The sequence below is a fragment of the Bos indicus x Bos taurus genome, chromosome 14 (assembly GCF_003369695.1).
Source record: "Bos indicus x Bos taurus breed Angus x Brahman F1 hybrid chromosome 14, Bos_hybrid_MaternalHap_v2.0, whole genome shotgun sequence".
Taxonomy (NCBI): Eukaryota; Metazoa; Chordata; class Mammalia; order Artiodactyla; family Bovidae; genus Bos; species Bos indicus x Bos taurus.
Window position 1 is genome coordinate 72,611,373 of NC_040089.1, and position 13,484 is coordinate 72,624,856.

Genomic DNA, 13,484 nt, shown 5'->3' on the forward strand with positions numbered 1-13,484 from the left:
GGCTTCTCTGTCCATGGAATTTTCAGGCAAGAATACAGGAGTGTGGGTTGTCATTTCCTACTCCAGGGGATCTTCTCGACCCTGGGAGGCCTAACAAAAGACAAATATTAAGAAATATTTTCACCTTTTCGGTTGCATGGTAAATTCTATCAGCAGTTTCTTCTGCCAATAATCTCAGATGAGTAGTGGTTGAATAGTCTGATAAGATTTATCATAAAGACTCCAGAGAGATTACTAAAATAATTCATGCAGTGCTTGATACATAATTTTTTAAAAAACATATAACTTCTATAATAGTGGAGCTTTCTTTAAATATCTTTGCCCTCTTATATTTGTTTCTAAATATACATTGAATCCTTTGAAAGGGATAGGAGGGCAGGTTTGAGTCTCAGATACTATCACTTTGGAAGAATATTCTTGCTAATTTAACACATATTTTATGCCTCTGAATTTGTGCCTTTAAAAATTTATAGAAGATCATTGTAGCTTATCCACTGAGTGCCTGTTTTTACACGGATATTGCTGATACTCTGCATGGATTACAGACTTTCCAGGGGTCTTTGGGGCACTTTGAAAATGTGGTATAGAATGATGTAATGAAGTGGTTCTCAAAGTGGGTTTCATGGACCAGCAATATCATTATCACCCAGGAACTTATTGGGAATACCCATTTTCTGTCCCTCTGCAAACTTAATCAGGAACTCTGAGGTAGCCCAGCAATCTGTTTGAACAAGCTCTCAGAGGATTCTGAAGCATATTCAAATTAGACATTTGTAAATCATAACTTTTTGTCTTCTTGGATAGTCCAGAGAAAATATCCATTTGTTTTTTATCATAAAAGTCCCAATGAATGGAAATCAAGGTAATTTATTTGTTTTAAATGATGTACTTTAAAAACAATGCCCAAGAAATAACAAAGAACGTATTTGTTCAGAGCCTTGGGTTTCTAATAGAGTATTTGGATGCCCACACATTACACCTGAATTGAATGAGATAGTTAAAAGAGAAGGTGCGTTTCAAGCCAATTCTGGGATGTTTATTCGTTCTGATAGTTACTTGTAAAGACATGCATCTATTTCATTGCACTCAGGTACCATTTGTGATGCCCTTGCCTTGTTTTGAGGCCAGCTTCTGATCGTTCAGAATTTTGTGAGTTTAGCTTGGTCATCTTTAGAGACTATTTAGGCAGACCTCAATTTCACAATAATATTAGTCATCTAGAAAGTTTAGATATGTCACAGCATTTTATTTTTCTGTGTTGAATGTAAGTAAGGGGTCCGTGGGGTTATGAACGTTCCATCAGTAGTGCCTGGAAAGGATTTGTTTCTTGCATCTCCTGTATCTGCTGCTGTTCTCTTTTCTGCATGGTGCGCCTTCAGTAAGCGCAGTCTGACACGCTTCGTGGCCTTTGCCTCCTGTGATAAAATAGATTGAAATGATTCCTGACACCATCTGGTGAAGAGGAGCAGCCCTGGAGGACTGTGCTTTGAGAGAAAGTAACTGAATGCTAAGAAATGTGGAAGTCTAGGGACACTGGCAAAGGATTTTTTTTTTTTTTAAAGAGCATGAACATTAATACATCTTCTTGAGGTTTGATGGGACATGTACTGCCTACTGTCCCATCTGGTGCTTATGATAGCATGGCATATTAGCATGCTGCAAGTTCATAATGTATTCAGGGGGAGGAAACATCCCTTGCATACCAATTGAGGTATCCTCTCTTCAGAACTGTTTTTGAATTTCAATGATGTTTATATCTTCCAAGCCGTGACTTAACCGAGCATTTCCGCGCGAAGGAATAACATGAGTGAGTGAGGGAGAGAGAGAGAGCGTTTGTGTTCATGGTCTCTCCTATTCCCTCATTAATTTATCTTCCTCCCTTTTTTCTTGATGAATTTATAAGTAGTTATTAATATTAGGTTTTATGACTTTTAATCCTTTCTGTTTTGAAACCACATAATATTTCATTATTATTTCACTTATGGCACTTAAAGCAGTTGCCTTGTGAAATTGTGTAGCTGTCCCCTTGTAGACGGAACACTTTCAAGGGTCAGGCCTGTGTATAATTATGGATGTGTCTCCATGGCACCTAGAGTTTGGTCATTCACTTAAAAAATATCTACTGAGCTCACACTGTGGGTGTGACACTGTTGTAGGTACTGAGTAAGACTAGTGGGTCTTTCCTCTTGGAGCCTTTGTATTTTAGTTGGTAAGAGGCAAACAGTCAACAAAGAAACAGATAACATCTCCAAGATAATGTCGCTTCACTATCTCATTCAATTTAGCTGTAATGTGTGGGCATCCAAATATGCTATTAGGAACCAAGACTCTGATCCAAGGCATTGTTTATCATTTCTTGAGTATTATTTTTAAAGTACATCGTTTAAAACAAACAAATTACCTTGATTTCCATTCACTGGGACCTTCATGATAAAACAAATGGGCATTTTCTCTGGACTACACAAGGAGACAAAAAGTTATGGATGAAAGTGAAAGTCGCTCAGTCGTGTCCGACTCTTTGCGATCCCATAGTCTATACAGTCCATGGAATTCTCCAGGCCAGAGTACTGGAGTTGGTAGCCTTTCCCTTTTCCAGGGTATCTTCCCAACCCAGGGATAGAACCCAGGTCTTCTGCATTGCAGGCAGATTCTTTACCAGCTGAGCCACAAGGGAAGCCCAAGAATACTGGAGTGGGTAGCCTATCCCTTCTCCAGTGGATCTTCCTGACCCAGGAATTGAACCGGGGTCTCCTGCCCTGGTGGCTCAGACGGTAAAGCATCTCTCTACAATGCGGGAGACCTGGGTTCGATCCCTGGGTCAGGAAGATTCCCTGGAGAGGGAAATGGCAACCCACTCCAGTACTCTTGCCTAGAAAATCCCATGGATGGAAGAGCCTGGTGTCCATGGGATCACAAAGAGTCTGACACAACTGAGTGATTCCACTTTCTTTCTTTCTTTCTTCTGCATTGCAGATGGATTCTTTACCACCTGAGCTCTCAGGGAAGCCCCAAGTTATAGATAAGCACAATGAATATCCATGCTAGCTGCAGGGCAGGTGAATGGGGCACTTATTTAGATTGGATTGTCAAGGAAGGCACCTTTAAGGAGGTAACATTTTTGCACAGAGACCTGAAGGATCTGAAGAGTTAGTGGCAGAGGAAGAGAAAGTCCAAAAGTCCTGGGTTAAAATATGATTGGCATTTTCAAAGGTAGATTGAGCCAAGTTCAGGGGTTAGTCCATTGCTAGGCGTTGGAATTTTATTCTTAATGTGTCAGAAGCCATCAAAAGTGACTTAATAGTACCTTTTAAAAGGGTAAATTGAGCTGCTACGTGTCATGTTCTGAGGCACTAAACAACTATCAGAGGAGTGAGATGCGCCGTTAAGTCCATTGAGGCACTTTGTAGCATTGCAATTAGCATGAATTTTAGAATCAGAAGAAACATTTCTTGGATTCTGATCTTGATGTTTGACTCTGAGCAGCTTCTTAGCCTTTTTTAGCTCATGTCTTCTCATCTGTTGAAAGGGAAAGCTAGCACCTAAAATCATGGTATTAATGTGAAAATTAAGTGAGGTAATTCATTTAAAAGAACCAGCATAGGGCCTCGTTCTTAAGAGGAGCCTGCTCTACCATTGACACACACAGATCATAATAAAACACTTGGGATGGTTTCGAGGAATATTGAAACAGTTGGCATCATCTTGTTGGGAATCCTTTTCTGGTACTGTTATCTTCTTAATAAAACACTGTTAACATGTTGCCAGGGTGGCGATGCGCAGCATCTGTGGTCTGTCCCTTTTGGTCTAGAATCATGTACGGAAGGAAACTCAAGGAATTCTGTGGCAAAGTCCATACCCGTGAAACAACCTGGGATTTTTTTTTTTTTAATTTAAAAAAGTTTTATAGGTAACACTCTTATCTCTCTTGTCTCTCCTTTTTTTTTTTTTTTTTTTGAGAAATTTTAACATGAGGAAATCAAATTGCATTCTGGAGAGAAAATGGTGGTTATATCAAGGATATTATAAAAAGAATTTTAATTCATAAAGCAGTAACGGTTTATTAACTGCATAGTTGTTAGATATAAACCTTTTGAAAGGAATTTCTAGTGCACACAAATGGTGAAAATTAGGAGCTCCATAGTTTTTGCATGCATGAAAAACTTAATTGCAAGAAGCAATTCTGTGACAATTTTCATTTAGCCTGTGAGGCAGTGTTAAGATTTTCAAACTTTCTGCAGAAGAAATTGTGGGGTTGGGGGTAACAAGATGTTGCTTATGGCTGAATGTCTACAGAGAGTTCCAAGTTACCGTTGTCTTGGGTATAATTTTATCAGATATATAGATTAGTTGAGTTATTCTTTAAACTTGCTACCCACTTTTGCAATTATATATGTATTTCTGGCTAGAGATTCTCCACTCCTCAATCTGTAGATTTTTTTTTTTTTTTTTAACTATCCATCCTCCTCCACCCAACATCAGGAAAACAAATAATGCCTAAGGAATGTGGAGGGGGAGGTAGCGTGGTAATTCAGGCAAGTTTCGTCAGCACTTAACCAGATTCTTGGAATGTTTTTTGATGTCCGACAGAACTGTACAGAGCTGTTGACAGCTGCATGTTGTGTGAGAGGAGTCACAAGTATTGCTGCTGTGTTCTGGTTGGAGTGTGAGAAGGAAGGAGGGAAGGTAGAAGAACTGAAGAAGTTTCGGGAGGTGGAATCACAGTTCTGAAGGAGGCAGCTGGCTGTTGGCTCCTAAGACAGATCCTTTTCCTTCCTTAAGCCCCAGTTGCATTCTTAACAGCCGCATCTTTCAAAAGTGATGGGGTCTGCACGCCTCCAGGAAAATTCAGAGGGGATCGTTTCCTCACTGAGAAATAGCCTTACAGAAACCGTGTAGGCCATCCGGAATATTGTCTGTTCAGCACCCCATGCGCATCCTCCTTCCGCTCTGGAGGATGCCATGAATACAGATACTCGCGTGGTGATTGTTTTCCTCCAGAAAGAGAGGACAAAGAAAAGCTGGCTGGTCAGGTGAGATAGGCGGACACATTATCAAGTGTTGGGTCTAGCAGCCAGGAGCCCGACACGCAGAAGCTGCGTGGGGCAGCGTCCGCTCTGACCTGGGTCCCATGCCCCTCCTTTCAGTTTGTTTGGCTTACAAGATACAATTTCACAAACGATACTCCTGAATGTCTCTTTTGTGGACTAAGAGCATTATCTTGGGTAATGGGATAATCACCCAGTTTGTGATTATTTCCATTTACTTCGCAAGGGTGGCCTTTGTTTTTGACCAGTTTCTATCACATATAGTTTATTTCTAATGGAAACAGCGCACCTCAAAACTTGTTTTTCTATACAATGGATTAAAGACAATCTCTTTAACAAGTGGTGCTGGGAAAACTGGTCAACCACTTGTAAAAGAATGAAACTAGAACACTTTCTAACACCATACACAAAAATAAACTCAAAATGGATTAAAGATCTAAACGTAAGACCAGAAACTATAAAACTCCTAGAGGAGAACATAGGCAAAACACTCTCCGACATACATCACAGCAGGATCCTCTATGACCCACCTCCCAGAATATCAGAAATAAGAGCAAAAATAAACAAAATGGGACCTAATTAACCTTAAAAGCTTCTACACATCAAAGGAAACTATCAGCAAGGTGAAAAGACAGCCTTCAGAATGGGAGAAAATAATAGCAAATGAAGCAACTGACAAACAACTAATCTCATATATATACAAGCAACTCCTACAGCTCAACTCCAGAAAAATAAATGACCCAATCAAAAAATGGGCCAAAGAACTAAACAGACATTTCTCCAAAGAAGACATACAGATGGCTAACAAACACATGAAAAGATGCTCAACATCACTCATTATCAGAGAAATGCAAATCAAGACCACTATGAGGTACCATTTCACACCAGTCAGAATGGCTTCGATCCAAAAGTCTACAAATAATAAATGTTGGAGAGGGTGTGGAGGAAAGGGAACCCTCTTACACTGTTGGTGGGAATGCAAACTAGTACAGCCACTCTGGAGAACAGTGTGGAGATTCCTTAAAAAACTGGAAATAGAACTGCCTTATGATCCAGCAATCCCACTGCTGGGCATACACACTGAGGAAACCAGAAGGGAAAGAGACATGTGTACCCCAATGTTCATCGCAGCACTGTTTATAATAGCCAGGACATGGAAGCAACCTAGATGTCCATCAGCAGATGAATGGATAAGAAAGCAGTGGTACATATACACAATGGAGTATTACTCAGCCATTAAAAAGAATACATTTGAATCAGTTCTAATGAAGTGGATGAAACTGGAGCCTATTATACAGAGCGAAATAAGCCAGAAGGAAAAACACCAATACAGTATACTAACGCATATATATGGAATTTAGAAAGATGGTAACAATAACCCTGTGTACGAGACAGCAAAAGTGACGCTGATGTATGGAACAGTCTTATGGACTCTGTGGGAGAGGGAGAGGGTGGGAAGATTTGGGAGAATGGCATTGAAACATGTAAAATATCATGTATGAAACGAGAAGCCAGTCCAGGTTCAATGCACGATACTGGATGCTTGGGGCTGGTGCACTGGGACGACCTGGAGGGATGGTATGGGGAGGGAGGAGGGAGGAGGGTTCAGGAGGGGGAGCACATGTATACCTGTGATGGATTCATTTTGATGTTTGGCAAAACTAATACAATTATGTAAAGTTTAAAAATAAAATAAAATTTAAAAAAAAGAAAGAAAGAAAAAAAAATATCTGCAGAGAAGACAAAAAAAAAACCACAAAACTTGTTTTTCTAAAGCATATTTAAAGATACTCCACACTGTCTCCTTGGGTAAAATGAGCATTTCACTCTCAATAGACCAGGCTGGGTGTCATATCTGTGCTTTCTTCTGTCTGTGGGTCCGTCTGTCTTTCTCTTTCTTCCTCCCTCCCTCCTTCTCTTCTTCCACAACATACTTTACAGAGCCTCTAGTATTTCTAGGCATTTGACTCAGAACAAGCTTTAGTCATGCTAAAGTCATGTTGCAGAGACAGTCTCTTAATAAGGATTTACTACACTTTCCCCCAAGTTTAAGAATGAAGGAAGGGCAGGCCCTTGGCGTCATTCAAGGGCACCTTATATGTTTTTGACAAAATCAGAATTTCTTAAAGATCCAAAAAAAGATATATTGAATGTTTCATTTAAGCAATCAATATGTTATAATTAATTGTAAATGTTTGCATTTCAAGTTACTTGTTTATTAAAAAGGTATCAGTTGAGCTGGTTCACTTGGTGAGCTAAACATTTGGCAACAGACGTAACCAAACACATACTGACCCTTGCTCTGTTTCTGTTCTGTTGTAAACTTCTGCATACAGGCAGGTGTGTAGCAGATGTTGGAGGAAGTGTGTGACTAGATAACGTGGGTGTGGCATCCTTTGCCCTAGTATAACCGCTGAGGCAGTTTTGGAACAAATTGTTTGAAGTCAAGAACGCTTGTCTGTTTTTTCTGTTTTACCCATAGGAGCCTAGCACAGTGTTTTTTGTACCTAATATGGGTGATCAGTGTTTCATACAAATACCCTGTAACTCATTATAACAGTTCTGTGATTGATGCATTCATTTAATCGGCCGTGCTGCAAGTATCCATTGAGCTCTTAATATCTGCTGCACTGTTTTCTAGCCACTGGGGAAGAGTCCGTGAATAAAGCAGATTCAGTTCCCTACCCTCGTGGAACCTACAGTCCAGTGTATGTGAGGTAGGTGTGGGGGGTCAGTGGACAAGAGTAGGCAATAAATGATAAACATAAAACACAGGTGAATTCTGTAGTATGTTCAAGGGTGATAATTATGGGGAAAATCGGGCAGGATAAAAAAGATTCTTAGGACTGTTAGCTTGCCATTTTAATTTGGGTGTTTGAAATGGGCCTCTTTGAAATGGACTTTTGAACAGAGATTTTACGTGGCTGTATGAGGGGGCAATGGAGAAGGCGATGGCACCCCACTCCAGTACTCTTACCTGGAGAATCCCATGGACGGAGGAGCATGGTGGGCTACAGTCCATGGGGTCTCGAAGAGTCGGACACGACTGAGCGACTTCACTTTCACTTTTCACTTTCATGTATTGGAGAAGAAAATGGCAACCCACTCCAATATTCTTACCTGGAGAATCCCAGGGATGGAGGAGCCTGATTGGCTGCCATCTATGGGGTCGCACAGAGTCGGACACAACTGAAGTGACTTAGCAGCAGCAGTAGCATGAGGGGGCAGCAGAAAGGCAGAGAGGTGGAAAGGCTGGAGTGTGACCTGGGTCATTTCAGGGAGAGCAAGGAGGCTACTTTGGCTTGGTTGGATCTGGGTGGGCATGGATGAGCCCTGGGACGTGGGACTCAGAGAGGTGGCCGGGAGAGTGAAGGGGATACCATTATTTCTTTAGGCCGTTGAAGACTTCTGTCTGACTCGTTGGGCACCCACCCCAGGTGACCTCTGCCCAGCACTTCTGCACGATGCCATAACATAATAATGTCTCAATCTGAGGTCCTCAGTGAGTTTCATGGATATTCCTATTATTGATTATTCTGTGTATGCATCATAGAGATTATTTTGCTATCCTTGATATTCAATCCAGTTTGGTTTCCTGTTCTTTGTATTACAAGGTGATTGCCTAAATCTAAGCCCCGCTCTACAGAGTGCTAGTCAAGGCTGCATGTTCTGCCTTCTTTGCGTCCTAACCACTGTCCTCTAGTACTTTTAAACCCATTTTGGGAATGACGTGCTGACGGACAGGCATTTGCCAAAGGTAAATGCACAGTGGAGCAGGAATAATATTAAAAATCTTTGTTTCAAAAATGTATTTGTATAAAGGGAAATTATTTGTTCCTCTTATTATAAGCTTCCTTGATGGCTCGGTGGGTAAAGAATCTACCTGCAATGCAGGAGACGCAGGAGATGTGGGTTCGATCCCTGGGTTGAGAAGATCCCGTGGAGGAGAGAATGGCAACCCACTCCAGTATTCTTGCCTGAAAAGTCCCATGGACAGTGTAACCTGGTGGGCTACAATCTGAAGGGTCACAAAGAATCGAACACGACTGAGTGACTAAGCACACACACTCCCCTTATTATAAGCTGTGATTTTGAATCTCCTTCCACATTTCTCTTTAAAAAAATTTTTTTTTTAAATTTTTGGCCACATTACACAACATGTGATATCTTGGTTCCCTGACCAGGGATCGAACCTGTGTCATTGGTAGCGAAAGTGTAGAGTCCTAACCACTGGCCACCAGGGAATTCCTTTCTTCTTTTTTATTTTCTTATTTGCTTTCTTCTTTTTTTAAAAAAAAAAATTAGTAGTGCCCACGTTGAGGTCATGGCATCCTAGAAATGAGTTACACAAGTATGAATTACCCTGGCAACATCTATTAGCATATGAAAAGTCAACTGTGCAGTAAATCTGATTTCTTCCTTTTATGAAGGCAGAGACAATCTGGAATGATACATGAATAGAAATAAGGTATTGATGAGATATTTGTGTCATCTGAGATATGACAAGCCACGGACAAAAAACTTGCTGTGTGGCAATAACGTTAGTTTAATTTTCTGAATAATTTCCTTGGACCCACTTAAAATTTCTGACTTCCAGGAGGTTGTTGCCCCTCTTAAAGTTGCTGAGTTGTAGTTGCTTCATAGGCGTCATCTTGAAGTGTAACTGAATTTCAGTGCCTGCACGTTTAGAGAGGATTCGTTTTGATATAAAAAGTCTTTAGCTGCTTAGCTGGTAACTCTGGGAGGGACTTGTGCAGAGCACTGCAGGGGGATCAGAGAGAGGACATAGTCCTAGCACTGAAGGAAGTTGAAGTCTCTCTAACAGGGGCTGTGAAGTTGAAATAGTGGTTGCCATGGAGATTGAGAGGCAGGAAAGTGGAGATTATGGGAAGAAATTGCAAGAGTCAGCGAGGGCCCAGATCATCATGGAAAGAATTTAAATGCACCAAGGAGTTAGACTCTATGGAGTAGGAGTTCATTGAATGTCTGTTGTTATTTGGGAGAAAGGGAAGGGATGGAATCAAGAATGCTGCTGGCATTTTTGAGTCTGGGTTACTGGCAGGAAGGCCATGCCATGGTGGAAATAAGAAAGTCAGGAAGAAGAAGTGGTTTTGTGAAAAAAAGTGCTCTTACTTATCTGTTGAGTTTGAGATTCTTTAATAATAAGAAGCCATTTTGCAGATAGTTGTAAATGTGGGAGTGTAGCTTGGGTTAGGAGTTAAGTCCTGAGATACAAATTGAAGTGAAAAAACTTAAATTGTATGTGACTTACAAAGTGTAGACAATTTTGAGAAAATGGAAAATACTGAATTAATGTGTTATCAAAGCTTCGAAATTGTATTATGGTTTGCTGTGACTAGGCATACAGTCCAGTTTTGAAGTTAACTTTTATATTCTTTCATTTGTATTTTATACCTTTATTTTTCATGTTTTTGAAATAGCATTTCTGTTTCCTTTAGTTATCACCAGAGCTCTGCTTACATCTCATAATTATGAATACCCTATCTAGGCCCCACGTTTCCCTACTTCCTGTTGCTTGTATCCTGTGTAGTTTCCTTACTGTGAAATTCATTGACTCTTGAGTATCTTTGCTTGAACCAACGTGGCTTCTGGGTGGAGGGTAAGCACAGTGCTGAAGAGCTTGGGTTTTGCAGTCAAACCAAACTGGGTGTGTTTCCCCACCTGCTCTGCTCGTCCTGTGTGCTTTGGTTTTGCTCGTCTGGTTCCCTTGAGTATTAAACGAAATCACGAAAGGGTTTCCAGCATTCGTTGCGCCCATCCACTCCTGCCCAGTAAGTGACTGCTCAAGTAGTAGTAGTGATGATATGAGGGTGGTAATGATACGTCCTCTGTCTAAACCTCATGGGATGTATCCAGAGCCTGCAGACGTGGGTACAGGAACTACAGTGGGGTCCTTTCAGGGCACATGAGTTTGCTGGTTACTCGGACCACCTCTGCACAGTCCTCATTTCATCATCTCTTGAAAAGAGGGATCAGGACCCTGACTCACCCCCTCTTGGTCCCGTTCAGCCCTTGCTTTCATGGTTGCTGCTCCTGGTGTGGCCTTGACTTCTTCCCAGCTGCCTTTCTGTGAGATCTTGTAGAACTCACATTGGTTTTCTCATTCACGAAATATGAATTCAGCCTTCCATCAGTTCCAGCCTGTTTATTCAGAGTAAATTGATTTTGACCTTTCTATCCCACTGCTTCTCTTTTGTCCCTATCGCTGCTAATTAATTTCTGCACAAGAGAATGGGCAAGAGCAGTGATAAAACATAAAATTAAAGTTAGTTAATTTGGGCTCATGAGCATTTTGGAGAGCAGGCAGAGAAACTATGTTATTTACTATAAGCTTTGTCTTGAGTTCTCATTTATTTATTTATGCCATTCCTGACGCCTGTTACCATGGATAGTAAGAACTGACAGTTCTTATCTGTCTGTTAAGTTAAGCATTATCTGATAAAGAATTTAGGAATTTGGGGATAAATTCAACTGAAGATATTATAATTTTTAGTATCATTTCCCCCAAATTCTAAAGAAAATATGACTGAAAAATTTCAAATATGTCTTTAATACAGTATCTTATATGTCTGCTACTGTAAAAAAATACAGTTATGCTGCTTTTTATTTTATTTCACTTAACAGTTTTATTATGTGTTTATTCAATTTTATGAGATGATACTGTTTCTTACAGTTTTATGACAGCCTGCTGGAACCCAGTTTTTTGTTTCTTTGTTTTTTTCTTTTAGTAGATTTTCCTTACTTGCTAATGCTGGGGCTCAGAGAGGAAACAGACTCAAGTGTTTCTTTTTTAGGAAGGATTTCACAAACTTGGTTTGGAGATTTTTCAGGATATTTTATTTACTCTTGGATAATGGATGTCAATTTTCTTAAAATTATTTTCAATTGAATAAATTTAACTTTTTAAGGAAACTTTCTGGGAAAGAAGAGGTGGGATGCTCTAATCAGATAAGCTAGCAAACAGATCTGAGAAATTTGTGTGGATTAAAATTCTTCCTCAATAACAGTCCTCTGTACTCACTTTTCGTTTTTTATGACACTTAAGAAATATGTCTTCTAGTGAAAGAAAAATGAGAAATGAGAGAGATTGTGATATGAGAGAATTCTCTGGATGTGAATAGTTAGGGACACGAGGAGAAAGGAATAAGACAGAACTCACAATTTGAATGGAAATATAATTGTTTGCTAAATCTTCTGTTTGTAACTCACATGCTAAATCCGAGGGTGTAGCCTTAGACAGTAAAATAAATAGGGCATAGTCTTCCCATGAGAATTCTGTGTTTGTTTCAGCAGCAGGTGCTCATCTTTTCCCTTCATGTGAGTGCACCAGTCGGTCTCTGGTTCTGAGTATTGCAGTTAATAGCTGCCACTTATTTAGTGTTTGAATATGTTCTAGGCATTGCATAAGTGCTTCTCTTTCATATTTACTCATTTAATCCTCAAAGTCACCTATTGAGGCAGTTGGTAGGATCACCAAAAATCTTAAGGTGAAGAAATAAAGATTCAAAGATCGAGGAGTTTGCCCAGTTAGGAGGTGCATCTAGGTTTCCATTCAAGCCCTAGTTTCCATCCAGCCCACGCTCCCAGTTACCTGTCTGCACTCTGCCCAGCGTGTCATCACCATAGCACAGGCAGCGGGCGCCTTCCCTTTGTGTGTGCCGAAACCATAGAATTTTTACAGCTCAAAGAAACCTTAAAGAACATCACCTGTATCTTACAGGAAAAAATGCACATTGGGCTCAAAGTTCTAAACAATCTTTTATTCATCCAGCCAGTTGGCCAGCAAGTATTTACTGAGCATTTACTATGTGTCAAGCAATAAATCAGCCAGACATGTCCCATGCCTTCCTAGAACCCTGCTGGCCTTGATCTGTGTATTGCATGTGTGTGCTCAATCGCTGAGTCGTGTCCGACTCTTTGCAGCCGCAGTGGACTGTAGCCCACCAGGCTTCTCCATCCATGGAATTCTCCAGACAAGAATACGAGAGTGGGTTGCCATTTCCTTCTCCAGGAGATCTTCCCAACCCAGGGATTGAACCTGTGTGTCCTGCATTGACAGGTGGATTCTTTATCACTTGAGCCACCTGGGAAGCCCGTTTGTGTATTTGGGCTATATACTAGTTAAAAGCATAGACCCTGAAATCACACCCCTTGCCTCTGAACCCTGTTTACTAGCTACAGGACAGTGGGCAAATAGATGAATCTTTTTAAGGCTCAGTTTTCCATCTGTAAAATGGTAATACTAAAACACCCAAGCACTGGCCTATTGTGAAGATTAAATGAGTTAAAATGAGTAAAGCATTAAAAAGGTATCTGACACTTGGTAAATGCTCAGTAAATATAATTGCTATTAAGATATTTTGATAGTATTTATAATAGTAGTGATATTTCATCACAGAAACCCACAGAGCTATTTAC

The 13,484-nt window shown here is 40.4% G+C and overlaps 1 protein-coding gene across 8 annotated transcripts in view; it reads left to right on the forward strand.

Annotated features, from left to right (window-relative positions):
* RUNX1T1 (RUNX1 translocation partner 1) overlaps positions 1-13,484 on the forward strand; it is a 155,755-nt gene that overhangs the window by 49,274 nt on the left and 92,997 nt on the right. Inside the window, exon 1 of one of the 8 annotated variants that reach the window (XM_027561581.1) lies at positions 7,264-7,762. The exons of the other annotated variants lie outside the window; for them this stretch is intronic. The gene's annotated coding sequence lies outside the window, so the exon portion shown is untranslated. Of the gene's footprint in view, positions 1-7,263; positions 7,763-13,484 lie in introns of those variants that run through there. 8 annotated transcript variants of the gene reach the window in all.